At 32.6% G+C, this 17,429-nt stretch overlaps 1 protein-coding gene across 4 annotated transcripts in view; it reads right to left on the minus strand.

The window, feature by feature from the left end:
* LOC140446903 (putative inorganic phosphate cotransporter) overlaps positions 1–17,429 on the minus strand; it is an 82,949-nt gene that overhangs the window by 64,767 nt on the left and 753 nt on the right. Inside the window, exon 1 of one of the 4 annotated variants that reach the window (XM_072539488.1) lies at positions 8,534–8,698. The exons of 1 other annotated variant lie outside the window; for it this stretch is intronic. The gene's annotated coding sequence lies outside the window, so the exon portion shown is untranslated. Of the gene's footprint in view, positions 1–8,091; positions 8,303–8,533; positions 8,699–17,429 lie in introns of those variants that run through there. 2 more of the 4 variants (XM_072539491.1, XM_072539490.1) reach the window with 2 other exon arrangements.

The raw sequence follows: 17,429 nt of genomic DNA on the forward strand, positions 1-17,429 counted from the left end.
GAAACATTTATTAGATAAGCTAATTTTTTTAAAATAGTATTTTTTAAATATGTTTAGCAGCATAAGTTTATTAACCAAACTAATTTTATTTGGTAGGTAGGTTAATATTTTTTTGCTAGTTCCACTTTATAAGATATTTTAAAAATACCATGAGATGATAAATATTCAAGATTTATAAATATAATGTTTTATTTGTATAATAATAAGTGTTTTCGGAGAACAGTGGATTTAAAACAGTGAATAGTTTCTAAGAACATTTGTATAGAAAAACAATTCGGAATTATTTAGAAAGTAGGAAAGTATTGTTTAAAATTTTACAAATAATTATGCATGGTTTTGTAGCAGATGAGAATTCAAAATTAATGTTAGATATACAGTGTGTAAAAGCCAAATGGAATAAATTCATTATTTAGGTTACTCTACATACTTATAAAAAATCCCGAAACACGTCAAATTTAAATTATAACTTGACATTCTTTAACGTAAAAATGCAACCCCTACCTTCAACCCCCTTAGAATGACAGGTACAGCTCCCAATTTTTAAAATAGGAAGTATAGGCTTATGATATATCGTTTGAAAGGTCTTTTCATTCTCCATTCAAAAATGTTGTCACTTTCAAAATTATTAAGATTAATTAAGATCAAATAAATTAAAATCATGTGGTTACCGAAATTCGCTAAAATATACTCAAAACTTATTTCCCGTTTAGGTCTTGATAATGAGAAAGTGAATAAAAACCATAGCAATGTGGTTTTTAGATGGTAACCGTTAAAAAACTTTAACGAATTTCCGTGGCAACGTTATTTTAACACGCATTAGTAAATTGTTTTATTTAAGTTGTCAGTATTTTAATTTAAGTAAAAAGTTCGTTCAATTCAATTCTGAAAAATGGTTAGATTAACGGAAATGCATAAAATAACAGTTTTACAAATGATTGGTTACGGAGATAATACCCGAACACAACAGGAAGTAACTCGCCTATTTCATGAGAAATTTCCTAATTTACCGCCTATATCCCAAGAAACAATAAGTAAAATAGAGAAGCAGTTTCGCGAGTTTGGTCATGTAAGGCAGATAAAAAAAGCAGCTGCCAATGCACTGAGTGATGAACTCAAATTAGATGTGTTGCTTGAGTTTCAGGAAAATCCACATACATCAAGTAGACAGGCATCCACTACATTCAATGCTAGCCATACATCGATAGTAAACATATTAAAAGAAAATAAATTGCATCCCTATAAGATGATACCTACGCAGGAGCTCATGGAAAAAGATTTTGATAGGAGAACTTTTTTTTGTGAGCAAATGATGGACATGTTGGATAACAATATTATCCAATTAGAAGACGTTATGTTTTCTGATGAGTGTACTTTTTCACTTAACGGTCATGCTAATCGGCAAAATTGCCGCTACTGGGCTACGGAAAATCCTCACTAGATGAGAGAAGAACACACTCAATACCCTCAAAAGGTTAATGTTTGGGCAGGGATTTAAGGAAACAATATCATTGGTCCCTTTTTCATTGAGGGCAACTTGAATGGCAACAATTATTTGGCACTACTTCAAAATGATGTCATTCCAACGTTGGCAAATTTATATCCTGATCCAGGAAACCCTCAAGTTCCAGCGAATACGATATGATTTCAGCAGGATGGAGCACCACCACATTACCAACTTAATGTCTTGCAGTACCTCGATACAATATTTCCCATTCGGTGGATAGGGAGGCGAGAATCGATTGAATGGCCAGCGCGATCTCCTGATCTTACATTATTAGATTTCTTTTTATGGGGATATGTGAAGAGCCATGTGTACAAAACTAAACCTTCTGATTTTAATGACTTAAAAGAACGAATAACGCTTGCGATTAGGTCGATCACGCCTGTTATGTTAAATAATGTTTTTATTATAGAAGTATTTCTATTATTACTAAGATTTTAGTATACAGTATTTATCTATATATAATATATAGAAGACAGTTTTATTTGAGATTAGGATGTTGCCAAGACGTTCACGGTGAAAATTTTGAACATCTACTTCATTAACATTTATAGTTCTTTTTTGTGTTCTACATTTTATTACGTTTTGCATTACATTTTAGTTTTTGATTGTATTGTAGCGAATTTCGGTAACCACAAGATTTTAATTTATTTTATCTTAATTAATCTTAATAAACTTGAAAGCGACAACATTTTTGAATGGAGAATGAAAAGACCTTTCAAACGATATATCACAAGCCTATACTTCCTATTTTAAAAATTGGGGGTTGTACCTGTCATTCTAAGGGGGTTGAAAGTAGGGGTTGCATTTTCACGTTAAAGAATGCCAAGTTATAATTTAAATTTGACGTGTTTCGGGATTTTTTATAAATATGTACAGTAACCTAAATAATGAATTTATTCCATTTGGCTTTTACACACTGTATAATGGGTTGTATATTATTTTCTTCGAAGGTAATGCTATGAATAGATGTTATCTTTTACAAAGGGGCATTTGCCTGTAGCAAAACAAAAGAAAGTTTAGTCGATATCGTATCCTGTTAATTGGGGGAAAAACCAATTACAGTAAACTTGATTTCTGGAAATTTAAAATTAGGAAAATTTGAAGTTTGGTAGTGGGATGAATTTGTACTAATGAATGTTGATTGACTAGAAAGTATTAGGGGAGAAGAATAGGACAGTCAACTTGAAAATTGAACCAGGAGATTTGAATAATTTTGTTTTTAAGATCAAGAACGAGAAGTCCACTTTAAGAACAGTGTGTGGAATCATTATTGTGTTTTTAACAGCCAGAACAAGAAGTCCAGTTTAAGAACAGTGTGTGAAAAAGAAGTATAAGTTTTTGTGTGTGAGTTTAAGTTGGTGAGCAGAATAGTTGTAGACGAATCAAGACCCAGGTCTCGAATCTCAAACTCCTTGTGTCTGAAGAGACCCCTAAATCTGTAAGAAAAGGAAAAAAGTTATATAAAGTTTGTACAAGATAACCATTAGAGGCAGGAGACGCAATTTGCGGAAAGAGTCCCATTATTATTATTATTGTGAAACGAGTCGGAGGTGTTTTTTTTATTTGGAGAGAATCGATCAGAAACAAGATAAAAAAAGTGAGTCAAATTGGTTGTGAAATAAACGTTGTAGGTACACCATATATTTTATTTAAACTTATATCATAAAGCAATTGATAAAAAAGAATTGAATACATAAGTCAGAATTTGCATATAATAAAATTTGTTTGTATTTTTAAGAATGTTAATGAGAACAATTTTGCAGTAAATTAAATAAATTGGTTTTACAAGGTAAACAGAATTAAGTTTTCTTTTGCTCTGAGGAATAGATATTCAGTGTATACAATTTTTATGTTGATTTTTATATATAGTATTGAAATAAATGGTGATTGTTTTAAAAGGTTATAAATTGTGCAATTTCCAAATTATATTTGGAACAATGTAAAACCATATATATTGATTTCACAGCTACAATTTTAGTGTTAGCTTCAATTACAAAAGAAGGCACTGAGGATGATCTGATCTAGATCGAAAACGTCACGTTATGCTCCTGCATAAATTTTGACGAAACTTTTTAAAAAAGTTTTAATTATATGTTTTATACCTAAATACAAATGTGAAGTGTTTTACTTTTGTATAAGTTTTTTAAACGATGGTATACAGCTAACTACTGGGATTTTCCCATTAATTTTTATATTTTCTTTTTCCAGATTCACCTCTGCCATCGGATGTAGACAAGAGTGCAATAGAACAAATTATGGATTTTTTGTCAGATCCAGTTGATGAAGATTTTAATAACGTTCCCCCTTCCCCATTTTCTGGTAATTATTTATAAATAAAAAATAATAAAAATAATAATTATAGGTTCACAATGGTAACTTAACATTGAATTATTTTTAGAATCAACAGAGAACCAGTCAGAGAAAGATAACACACACATTCCATCCCCAAAGTATGCTGAAAACCATTCAGACTAGGATTGTGATAACTACTTTTGTCCTTGGTATGAAAATGCTATACAAAAACCGCAGTCAGCCATTTCATCCACTACTGACCTACTTTCAACATCCCAAGCTAACACCCTCATTTCTTTATTTTCCGAATCAACTCCGAAATGTTCTAGAAAACGAAAAAAGGTTTCTCGAAAGGATATAGGTAACATCAGACGTCGACATGTTTTATCTTGAATTAATAATACAAGAAAGAGACTAAAACATACAGGTAAATCATATAAAAATCGTGATGGTACAAACAGTTTGCGAACTCGATAAAACCGATGTGTCCAGAAAATTGTAGACAAAAATGTTCTTCAAAAATTAGTACCGATGAAAGGATTTCCATTTTCAATTAATTTTGGAATTTAAGTAAGAGGGAAAAGCAATGGGATTTTGTACCTTTCTTAGTACTAAAACAAAAAAAAACAAAGGGTTTTTACTGATACAGTATCAAGGCGCAATTTTAGTCTCATTTATAAACTGAAAGTGAAGAGAGGTGATAAGGACGAATTTATATCTGTTTGTATATAGACGTTTTTAAATACTTTCTCTATAAGTGAACAGTTTGTCTACACTGCTTTGGAAAAACAAGACGTTACTAGCGGTTTCATATAAATAGATTGAGATGCCATCACGATCATCGTAAGGCCATAACCGAAGACGTTGTCAAATATGTTTTTGATCACATCAAGTCCATTCAACCCATAAAATCTCATTATACACGAAGTAGAAGTGATAATCTTTATTTGGATAGCGATTTTAATTTTCAACTCTTATTTGATTTATCAAATAAGTGATTTATTTGACATTAAAAACAAATCTAAACCAACATTGTTTGAAACACAGATTTATGAATCACATCTGCATAGTAAAAATCTCACGCGTGAAAGACAATGCTTTGATAGAAACTAAGCTAAAACCTCGAGGGAAAAATATTAACAGCTACATTCGATTTTAAGAAAATACTTAATGATCCACACGGTAATTATCTCTAGTATAAACGTAAACTATCAATATTCAACTTCACTGTTTTCAATGTCGTGAATAAAGAATGTACTTGCTTCATGTGGCAGGAAGGGCAGGGCAAAAATGGCGCTAATGATGTTTCTATCTATTGGATGAAATTAATTTTAAAACATAAGAAGCTAGACAAACATGAATTTAGATTTCGGTAGGATAATTGTGTGAACCAAAACCTCAATCGCATAGCCATATATTTTTACGCTGCATCCACTTTAGTGTATCTATTCGTCATTGCTTTTTAGAAGTTGGGTACACTCAGAGTGAGGGTGATAGTGAGTTATATTGTATTTTTATTTTTTTGTTACTAGAAGGTTTTTATGTTTTATTAAAATTTACGTTATGTTGAAGGATCTTAGAATAAGGGTTATTAAAAGCATGATTTATTTAGACTACGGTACCTTAAAATAATTACAATAAGGTACAACTTTTTAAATTTATATGACAAATAACGATAATTCTATCAATAAAATATGGTAGTGTGATTCTATCAATAATATTTCATGCTTTTTCATTGCCTACTTTCCTAAAAATACCCCTGAATATTTTTATTACAATGAGGTTAATAAACTTACGACATTATTATTAAAAATTTTAACGGAGTAGAATGTATTATCTACTACTTACAACAATTATTCACCATTTTTTACAAAGAAGAATATAGTATATATGACATACGACAAATAGTTTTGTATAGTATCCAACGTAATTCACAGTAAGTGTTACATACTATAATTTACTTTTTATGTTGGTCAACGTAAAATATCGTAAGTGATTTTTCTCGAAAACAAGAAATAATGTTAATTTAAGTACTACACAGGATTATTACCCACCTATTTCTTAATTAATATGCAAATTTTCATATATATTGGTTGTTCCTTCACTGAACAATCTTCAATAAACAAATGAGCGAACCTTTACCGAATGCACTTGCGATATTCTACGTAGGAGGTGTCGATATATATATATATATATATATATATATATATATATATATATATATATATATATGTTAGTTTTGATATTTCCGCGGGAGCTGTATGTTATATCAATGGTATTCCGGGTTTGACTCCGCGTTAAATGTTGTTGGTTTTGATAAAAACCATTTTGACGACGTTTCGGCAAGATCTCACTTGCCATTTTCAAGTCTCTCTGGATGGTCTGCTTCTTGTCGATGTTCGAGTGGAAGTTTTTTTTTTTTTTTTTTTTTTTCTTCCACTTCCACTCGAACATCGACAAGAAGCAGACCATCCAGAGAGACTTGAAAATGGCAAGTGAGATCTTGCCGAAACGTCGTCAAAATGGTTTTTATCAAAACCAACAACATTTAACGCGGAGTCAAACCCGGAATACCATTGATATAACATATATATATATATATATATATATATATATATATATATATATATATATATATATATATATATATATATATATATATATATATATATATATATATATATATATGAAGAGCTATTGGAATTAGCGTCAGTAAACATATTCTACTACCGAGGCACATCAACAGGCAGAACAGGCGGTATTCAACAAGAACGGAATTAAAGAATAATAAAAATAACTAGTAACTCAGATAGAGTAGCTAGCTTAACCTTACAACTATGAAAAAGATACAATATACAAATTATAAAAATATACGCCCTAACGATTACTCACACTGACGAAGAAATAGAAGAACTACAGTAACATAAATGAAGCATTAAATAACAATAAAAGTCATTTTAAGTATTTAATTGGTGACTTTAATGCCAAAGTGGGAAAGAGATACGACAAGGAACAAGTCGTGGAAAAGTATGGAGTCGGTGATAGAAATGAGAGGGGAGAAAGACTGGTTTAGTTTGTACACCACCAAAACATGCCAATTGCAAATACATTCTTTAAGAAAGAATCGAAGAGAAAATGGACTTGGGTAGCACCAAATGGAATCACTAAGAACGAAATTGACTTCATTCTAACCAACAAGATTGTTAAAATAAAAGAGGTCAGTGTAATAAATAAATTTCAAACAGGCAGCGACCATAGACTAATAAGAGCAAAAATCCTTCTAGATCTGAAACTAGAAAGAATAAAATTAACCACAAAACTAAGAGTCACCGGTATAAATATTAACAATCTAAAAGAAAACTTAGATCACTACCAAAGGACAATTGATGAAAGATTACATGATCAAATCGACAGCTCTCAATTAATGGAAATCATCCTTGATAGTGCAAAAGAAATCGGAGGCCCGCAACAACAAAATAAACATAGCAAACTGTCTGATAAAACTAAAATAATGCTAAAACAAAGAAGGGAAATGAAACAACAACATAAGTAGCAACATACAGATAATACAATACTTTGTAAGACAATAAGAAAAGTATTAAGGAAGACATAAGAAAATACAATAAAAGACTGGTAGAAAATGCAGTCGAAAACAGGAAAAACTATAAGAAAATAAGAAAAGCATTAATCATTAGGAAGAAGCAAATCGTTGCCCTAACAAACGAGAACACCAGGATTACAGACAGAAATGAAATAATACAACTCGTGACTAAATTCTACAGATAACTATACAAAGCCCCTTACACACTTGAAGAAGTAATCAGTAACCAAGAATATGTACCAGAAATCCTTCCGGAAGAAGTAGAATCGATAATTATTGCAAAAATGAAAAGCGGTAAAGCAGCTGAAATAGATGGTATAACAGTGGAACTGCTTAAATACGCTAGCAATAAAACCTGGAAAATCTTAGTAGGCATATTTATGAACTGCTCAAGATCCAAATGCATACCAGACCAATGGAATACAGCAAACATAATTCTCATTAATAAGAAAGGTAGCAAAGAGGATATCAAAAACTACAGACCTATAGATGATAGAGAAAGAGTTTAAGAGCGCAAAAAAAACCAAAATTATGCATTTAGAAATTTTTAAATGTCCATAAAAAAACTCCTTAAAGTAAAATAGAGAAAAAACAATCAGCAACGAGAGATGTTTTTCCAAACAGACTTAGGACTATATAAAAGAGAGTTAGAAAAAATTTATCCTTTAATAAAATATATGAACAAAATACTTACTGAAAATGTTATTATTGTACCAAACAATATTTAACTTCAGATACCAAAACAGTAAGTTCGTTTCACAATTTAGTCTTTGTTTTAAAAAACTAATAAATCTTTATTTAACACTAAGACATCGTTATTTTTAAATTTTTTACAAATAATATTAATGACAAAATTCTTTTAATGCAAAATTGCGTAATTGCAGGTTTACTGAACCGGTATTAGACTTTGATTTTGCATGTACGGCGAATTATTCAACGCTCAGTTGCCATAAATGAAGTGTAAATTTTTCGGTACCAAGATTATAAAAAAACAATAGGATTTAAACCGCAAACCGAAATATGAAATACAACATTTATGGCATTCTAACGTGTTGACTGTAGCAAGGGTACAATTGGTACTCATTAATGTTTATACTAATTTTAAAAAAATACCTATTACTATAATATTTACTTACCAAGCTCTATTATTTGGCCATTGAAAACTATGTTATAATCTCAGTTTAACCTAACACAACGAAACTTTAACACAAAACTGACTCATTGTGAAAAGTCAATAAATATGATAATACAATCTAAAGTTTAATAACTTTAAATATACTGGCGTTTAAAATCGTTTAAATTCTCATTTATTTGCTAGCATACCGAGACTATTTTAAGTTTAAATAATTAAATTTATCTTGTTTCAATAAAATTAAAATACCCAAATATACAGAGACAGATCAAAAATATATAATCCCATTAATGCAAAAATACATGGGTGTGTTGTGATCACAACCGACTTTTGGTTTCTACTTACTGGAAGAAGTATTATATGAATATCTTGGCACTGACCTTTTTAATACTAGACCAGACATGTTATTTCAGGACGTTGGAGCATCTGTGTATTTTTGATCCAGAGGCTAGAAATTTCTTAGACACACGTTTTAGAGAAAAATGAATTGGTTGAAGTTAACTCCAATTTTCTCACCTTCAAGGTCACCGAACTTTTTTCGTCTATTTTTACTGAGGCTACATGAAGTCCTTGGTATACGAATCTATCGCTAAAACTGTGAAAGATCTAATAACCAGATAATACGACGATACCACGATGGCATAATGCATTACAGCAGCTTATAAAAGAAAAATGGGCACAGAAATCCCTCCCCAATGAATGAAATATTGGAATACGTTGGACTATACACAAAAAAGAAGATATCGTTGAATGCTCTAACCACCGAGGAATTACGCTTCAATACAGCGTACACAATATTTTCTGCAGTACTATGTCACCATATGGCACCATATTCAGAATGGTTAGTAGGAAAATACCACGCTGGTTTTAGAGGTGGTAAATCGATAATTCATCAGATTGTAACTCTGAAACAAATTTTAGAAAAAACACTATAATATGGCATTGATACTCATCACATATTTATAGACTATAAAGCAGCCTACGACACTGTGAATAGAAGAGAAATGTCCAATGCAATCAAAGAGCTAGGAATACCAAATCCGTTGGTAAATTTAACAAAACTAACTCTTGAAAATTTTTAATGTAAAGTACGAATTAACGGAGAACTGCCTGAACCTTTTAAAACAAATAACGGGCTGCGCCAGGGCTCTCTCCTGTATACTGTTCAATCGGGCTCAAATTACAACCATTGGTTCAAATTATAACAAATCAGTGAAAATTATTGTCCATGCTGATGATATCAATATTGTTGGGAGAACAAAAAACGCTGTACGAGAGGCGTATATAGCATTAAAAGAATCACCAAAAACACGAAACGAATGAAAATAAATATGCAACCACAAATCCTACGACCAGTTGTTATAGAAAACGGCGTCATCGAAGCAGTGAACGAATTTGTATACCTGGGAGCGCTCCTTAAAAATGAAAATAATACTATCGCAGAATTAGCACAGCCAACAGATGCTATTTTGGACTCAGTCTCCTCCTTAAATCCACAATTATATCGAAAAATATAAAAATAAAACTCTACAAAGCAATAATACGCCCAGTCCTAACATATGGTTCAGAGACCTGGATTTTAACAAAAAGTAATGAAAACATGTTAGGCTGTTTCTAAAGAAAGGTCGAATATATGAAGCAGCAAATGACAATGGAGTGTGGAGAAGACGATACAACTTTGAACTTTATAGAATATACCAGGGCGTTAGATAGATTAAGATAAGACGTCTGAGGTGGATAGGGCATGTAATGCGAATGGAACAAAATGACCCAGCAAAAACGCTCCTTAAAGAGCCATTGGCCAGAGAAGAAAAGGAAGACCCAGAACAAGGTTCATGAGAAGACATGAGAAATATGGGAATACGTGCTCTTGGCAAGGAAGTCGTTGGATAGGAACGACTGGTGAGAAATTTTTGAGGAGGCTAGGACCCACGAAGGGTTGTAAAGCCAGAATGATGATGATGATGATGATCTATTAATTAGACCTAATACAGAACACTTTGCAAAGAAATAAGACATCAGTATGGCAAAGATTACATCGCCCATCGCCAAATATGTGTTTTATTCGAAGAACATGATTTTAGCAACGACCCAAAAGATTAATTTAAAAAAAATAATTTCTTACAAAGACTTTTAAGTTCAAATCTCAAACGTGAGCCATAACAGATAAACAATGAAATTTACAAACCGTCATTGGTAAAATACTAAAAGCGTGGCAGAACTACTGGGAACGAGCCCACGGTTTTTTCCTGTAAGCCGGCTGTTATAAACCAATCGTATTGCAGGCAATTACTTTGTTAAACTACTTTAATTTATTTATGATACCCATTCCAGGATTTTGGAACCCTGTACCAGCTTATACAAGTCCAGTAGATGGGTATCGTATATATTTGGAGTTACTTCATTGTATTCAAATCGGAATCCTAATCTCCATATGTCCTAGATGACAAAAAAATACAGATCATCCACTCTATATGTACTTCTAGGAAAATGACTAAGTGACTGGTATACTTCAATCTATATTCCATTACATAAAATAAGACACTAGAACTATCGTACATTGTCACTTATATCTCATGTCTGTAAAATATTGCTGTATTTCCTAAAAACTATCAATAGGTATTAAAAGTTTATTGAGATCACAAAATATCAAGAGAATGTGCAGGTTTTTCAAAAGGAAATGATACTCGGGAACAAATACTGAAACTGACAGAACTGATCTAAAAGTCTAGAGAATATCAGTTACTAATAATAAAAGGTCAATTACTCAGTTACACGTATTAAAACTCTATATGAGTTTACAGAGGACAGAGTAAGATTAATTTAATTCAACCCAAAAATCATAAGATTTTTTAAATTTATATGGTGATTTTTTCATGAAACGTTGAACAGATGGACACGCGTTTCTCACTGTAGCAGGTAAAAATTAATAAAAGTAAGGTAAAAATGATAATAATAGATAGCATTCGAATTGTACAATTAACAAATTGTTTACATAAGTATGAGATGCTTTCAGCTAGTTAGGTTCTATGATTTAACAAAGGCTTACAGAAGAAGAGACTATTGTGCATACAGAACAGTCTCTGCCGAGGCGCTGGGGGTTATCACCGTGTGTATTCCGATGCAGAAGGGGTCCAGGGAGGAGAAGACACTCGTGGCTCCAAAACTTGCGGCAATGGTTCGGATTATCATCTGCTGAACTATTCAGATCTGCCGTAAACAAAGTCAGAATAGCCATGTTGATTGCCAACGTTCGGAACGGACAAGGCACATGAAGAAGAAGAAGTATTCCGATGCACGTGGTATTGAAGGAAAGAGAAAGGATATATGAGAGAAGAAATGAAGACATAGCAACAGAACATAAAAAGAAGAAGAAAGGGAGAGGTCTATAATGGGGTGGCAAGAGAAATGGGGCGAGATGAAAAGGGCGCAGTGCAGGAAGTTGTTAATTCCTAATCTGAGAAGATGGAAGGATTGCCGTCATCGGCGTTTGGATAAGTTCCTGACGCAGATGCTCACAGGACATGGTTGCTTCATTGCACACCTTTACGGATTTGAATAGGCAGAAAATGAAAAATGCCTGTACTGTAAAATACCGGACACTGTCTCACACACTCTTTGGTATGCAATAGATAGATAGATGAAAGGAACCTGCTTAAGAGGGAGCTAGGAAGTAGGGTGCAATCAGTCACGAAACTGGTGGAGGAGATGCTTAGGTCGTCAGATCGGCGGAGAGCAATTCAGAGATATGTAAGGAGAACATATTAAGGAAAGGAACAAGAAGAAAGGCGACCCGAATGGTGGCAGGGTGCCTAGAAGCAAGCAAGTAGGTAAGGCCGAATGAGAAAGGGCGAGGTTGAACATGAACAGGGAGGAACAGAGGGAGAGAATAATTTAGTCGTACTGAGAATGCGTGAGAATTGTACGTGAATGAGAGATCGTACGAATGACATGCCGATGTTGCGTCCCAATCAGGGTAGTCCGGCTGGTAATTCACCGCTTAGGAAGGTGTTTTTTTAGGAGGTAGGTCTCTGGCATTGACGGCGATGGTGTCCGAACAACCCCTGCGGGCGGTCTCGGATATCATTTATCGTGGCCATGCTGGAGGAATCCTGCATAACCGAGGCTGGAAGGCGGTTCTGCCCACCTTCTAGGGCCGAGGAATGTTTCGAACATTTGGACTACCCCCTTCATAAAAGACGAAAAAAAAGGTTCTATGATTACTGATATAACTAACGATAGAACTTGCGAAAGAGAGGTTCAAAGGCGAATTGTTATGACTAAAATCACGATACTTAGTTGGAGAGTAACGACAAAAGAAAGAGATCACCGTCACGCCAGAAATAACTATACTTCTTCTTCTCTCCGTGACATGTCCATTACTGAGTGTTGGTTATCATAGTTTTATTTACCGCAGCTCTAAGAAGGGATGACGAAGACTGAATAAACCACTCACGTAGGTTACGAAGCAATGATGTTCTGATTCGACCTGGACCACTCTTTCCACTTTCCACATATTTTGCACTGCATAATAAGGTGAAAGACTCAATAATGTTCTGGGTGTCGCATGACATGGACATTTTCCTATTTTTACGGTAGTAATACCTCCTCATTTGTCACTCTGTTAACCCAACCACATTTGAAAGCTTTAAGTATATTGAGTAGTGATTTAGTGAACGCCCAAATTTTAATTCCATACAATAATGTCGAAATTATGTAACACTTGACGAGTCTTATTTTCAGATATTCCATCCACATAATACTTTTTTCATTTGGAAGAGCACTGCTTTTTGGCCTTTTCAATGTAAATTTTTATTTCTTAACTCATACCTCAATTGTCATTAATATTTGAACCCAGATAATTAATTATGTCAGTTTTTTCTTTTTTAGTATTATATGCTGTAAATATGTACGTTAAAATTAAAAATTAATATATACAGCAATATCTAGTTATTACATAAATTGACGCCAAAATCTTACGTTAAACTCACTGCGTTTAACGCCGAAATCACAACAAATAGTCACTGAGAGTCAAAATCCTAGGGAAACTACAAAAACAGCCAAAAAAGACAATCACAAGTCAAAAAGATTTTAGGATAACTGTAATTCGAAAGACGGATCGTGTATAAAGATAAAGCATGTATATTTATTTGATAAGTGCTGCTTTTCTAAATTTATGTTTCTAACTTTAAACAAACATTAAGGAAGAACATTTTAAAATGTTATTTTTGATAGTACAAAAAATTGATTCTGTTAATACATAAATCAGCAATCTTCCGTACTTATAGATAGATTTCGTTTTCCCTACCTGATATATAATTTCCTAAGCTGACATAAAAAGTCAATATATAAATATGTAGTACTCTTACCCAAGATATATTTCGAATAAATTCCTCTTCTAAAAATTTACAAGTTCAAAACATCACACAACAATTAGATAAAAATTTGAGATTTGAATACCTACTATTTTACATAGAAAGATGTATCCCCCACTCTATGAAGGTTGGCAACAATTAGCTCATATACCTATTCCAATTTGTATCAATATAACTTGAAGGCTAGCATTATATTTATTTCCTGTAGCATCGGTTCCTATTTATCATGTCAATGTTTCGTACTTCCTGAAATTCTTTCATATTGTTGAGTTTTGGAATTGAGTATTTTTTTACCGGATATTTATGTTTTTATAATTAAAACCAATTTTTCTTCATGTCTTCTATATTAAAATCGCGAAATATTTGTGATTTTAAATACTACTCAAAAAATCCACTAAATATTGTTTCACCTATAATATCTTGACAACTGTTTTGAGAAATTTTTAATTGTATTCAGTACAATTCTCAGTACAACTATTTGAATTTTTAAAGTTAGGATTGTTAGTCCTTAGAGGTAGAGGTAATGGATTTTTCAAAGAACTATGACTCATATCGACGCAGAACACAAGTTTACCTCTAAAATACCTTATACTAATCATCCTAAAAGTTTCAGCCGTTCAATTTTATTCTTTGGCAGTTTTTCGTTCAGGTTGTTTCTACTCCTAATCTTTTATTAGTGAAGTAAAATCAGTTCGATTTACGCAACTGTTTAAAACGTCATAGCTCGTTAGAAAATCCATTACCTTTAAAAAAACAGAAGTCGAACATCACACGCTTAAAGACAACTATTGGGGAGTTTAGATGCGAAACCGGATATTTCCAGTGTCCTATGTCTTACCGTGTGTTATCATTAATAACAAGACTACAGAGGACTAAGTCTTTCCCGGTCTATACATACTTGTAACTTTCCCCGTACTTATTTCTTATGTTTGGTTGATTATCTTTTGTCGGAGATATTGTTAGTTGACGACCTGAAAAGCCACCTGTTCTTTTCTGTCGGATTTTGGTCTCCCATCCTCATGATCAGTAGTCGTTTAAATAATCGCTCTACCGAATAAACAAATTGAACAACTTTAGAAACTCGCAAAATTTAAGAACGTTTTAAGATCTACAACTTTCATTTAAACTATTTTCTTTAAAACGTATAAGAAACGTTTTATAGGTGAAAAATGATTTTATTTTTCACTTTTTATGAGTGTTAAAAAAACAAAGCAAATAAGCTGTAAGTCTTTAAGGATTTGTCATCAGCTATCACTCATATACCTTTTAAACCTTCAAATAGCTATATAAGATTTGTTCAGCAGTACTTTTTACTGGCATATATATAGAGAAATCTAAAGCACTCTGGTGGGTAGCACTATTATTGAATTTTACAATACTCTTTATTCTTCTTCCTCTTTATTAAAAGCTATATAGTTCCTTTATTTTAATAAACATAACCTCACTTTTTAGTGTTTGACCCATACGCTTTTAAATTTGGCTAGTCGCGTTTATAAATACTGTCCAAATACATTTTGTTACATATGTGATGATTTTGTTATTAAAAAACATCAGAGAAACATTACTAACTTTGTAAAAAAGCTCCATTTTGCATATTTTGGTGTGAAAATTGGTGACCAAAATAAAGGTTGGGCTCCTCACAATAAATGTTATGTTTTTGTTAAGTATTTAAGAAAGTGGTTGAAGAAAGAAAAAAAGCTTTCAGATTTGCAGTGCCTATGGTATGGCGAAAGCAAAAAAATTATTCAAATGATTGTTATTTTTGTACTGTCGATGTTTCTGGATATAACTCCAAAAATAAGAAAGTGATTGTTTATCCTAATCTCCCGTCTGCTATCCGTCCGGTAGAGCATGGACCTGAACTGCCAGTCCTTGAGCCTCTTCTACGTATTGATGACATTTTAAATACTAGTGAATCAGAATCTGATGAAAATGGTCGAGAAAGTGATGGTGATTTTAGTGTCCTTCAGAAAATTTACAACCACAGTTGTTTACAGAAATTGAGTTAGATGACTTAGTAAGCGATTTGAGTTTTACAAATCAAAAATACTTGGCCCAAGATTAAAAAAAAAAGAATTTGTTGTCGCCTGGTAGATCTATTTACAAATAAAGGTACAGAGATCAACAGTTTGCTTAGTTTTTTAGGCAGAAAGGGGATTTGGTCTACTGTCATGATATTGATGGTCTAATAAATGAGTTTGTTATTGAGTATACTAAAGATGATTGATGAGGCTTTTTACATACTCTTCAAAAATAAGTTTAAAAGCTGCACTCTTACAAAATGGGAACACTTATGCTTCACTTCCTATTGCTCATTCAGTTTATATCAAAATCTTCCTTTTCTTCCTTGCCCCTCCGGTAGATATCTATGGAGGAGTATCACCAAGCCGCAAGCCCTTATCTCTTGCCGTACTGCTCCACCATAGGCCGATCAGATACCAGCATATTCTAGACTAAGCCGCAGATTCATTTAGAATTTTAAACTGCTGCGTTAGCCTTTTTGTTTTCTGTACACCGAGCTGGGGATTGAACTGACATCTCTCGCAGAGAAGCGAAGGAGAAGCCAGCCGCCCAGCCCCCTTGGCTATTCGATCGACATCATTGATACAAAATGAAAAAAAATATATGTTGATTTTCCGGGATTTCCCGAGATTTCCAGGGGGTGAAAATTATGTCATAATTATTAGTACTGCGACAGACTATTCCAGTCATATTTAAAAAATAAGTTTTTACGGGGAATTTCAAATGGACCCAATTTTTCCGAGGTTTCCCATAGATTAAAAAAAAAAGAGGTTTCTAGCTGTAATAGAAGCCGAGATAATTTTTTCTACGTCTTTAAATTTGAAGTTCCGATCTCTAAAAAAAAAAACGGAGCGCAAACAGTTATCCCGTCCACTTTCCTATGTCGATTCTTCGAAAGTACCTTCGTTTCGAAAGGCTGTAAGTTTCGAAAAATTGGATGAGTTTTGACCTATAAGTTTCAATATAAAGTTTAGATCTTTATTAAAAATTTGTGCAAATTTTACTTCTTAATGTTTATAAACAATGGAGATATGATTTTTTTAAAACTAGTCCCAAACTTCGTTCCTATTGGTCATAGAAAGTTTTTTTTAAATGTGAGTTTTTTACCAGCTATCCAATGGTTGTACGTACAAGTTTGTCTCTTGAAAAATATAGAAGTTATTACAATTGTTTATAAGTAAAACCATACCCCTTTTTCAATCGTTTATTTTGTATGATATATAATTTCGATGAAAACGCAATATGCGTTTAACTTCTGAGATAGTTTAAGACTTAAAGAATCCTATGAAATTTGCTAAATGTGTCTAGCATCATTAATAGAGCAAGTTCAATAGTTAAAATATTTAGCCTCAGGGATAAATAGATTAAATAACTTTTAAACTATTTGACCGATCGGGGGGAAATTTTGCACAAATTTAAAAGACGGTAGTTCCTCGATGTTCAAATTTAATAATTAATATTTTACTTTGTTAATAAAAAAATTAATAAAACTTATGAATTAGT

This window comes from Diabrotica undecimpunctata, chromosome 7 (genome assembly GCF_040954645.1).
Source record: "Diabrotica undecimpunctata isolate CICGRU chromosome 7, icDiaUnde3, whole genome shotgun sequence".
NCBI lineage: Eukaryota > Metazoa > Arthropoda > Insecta > Coleoptera > Chrysomelidae > Diabrotica > Diabrotica undecimpunctata.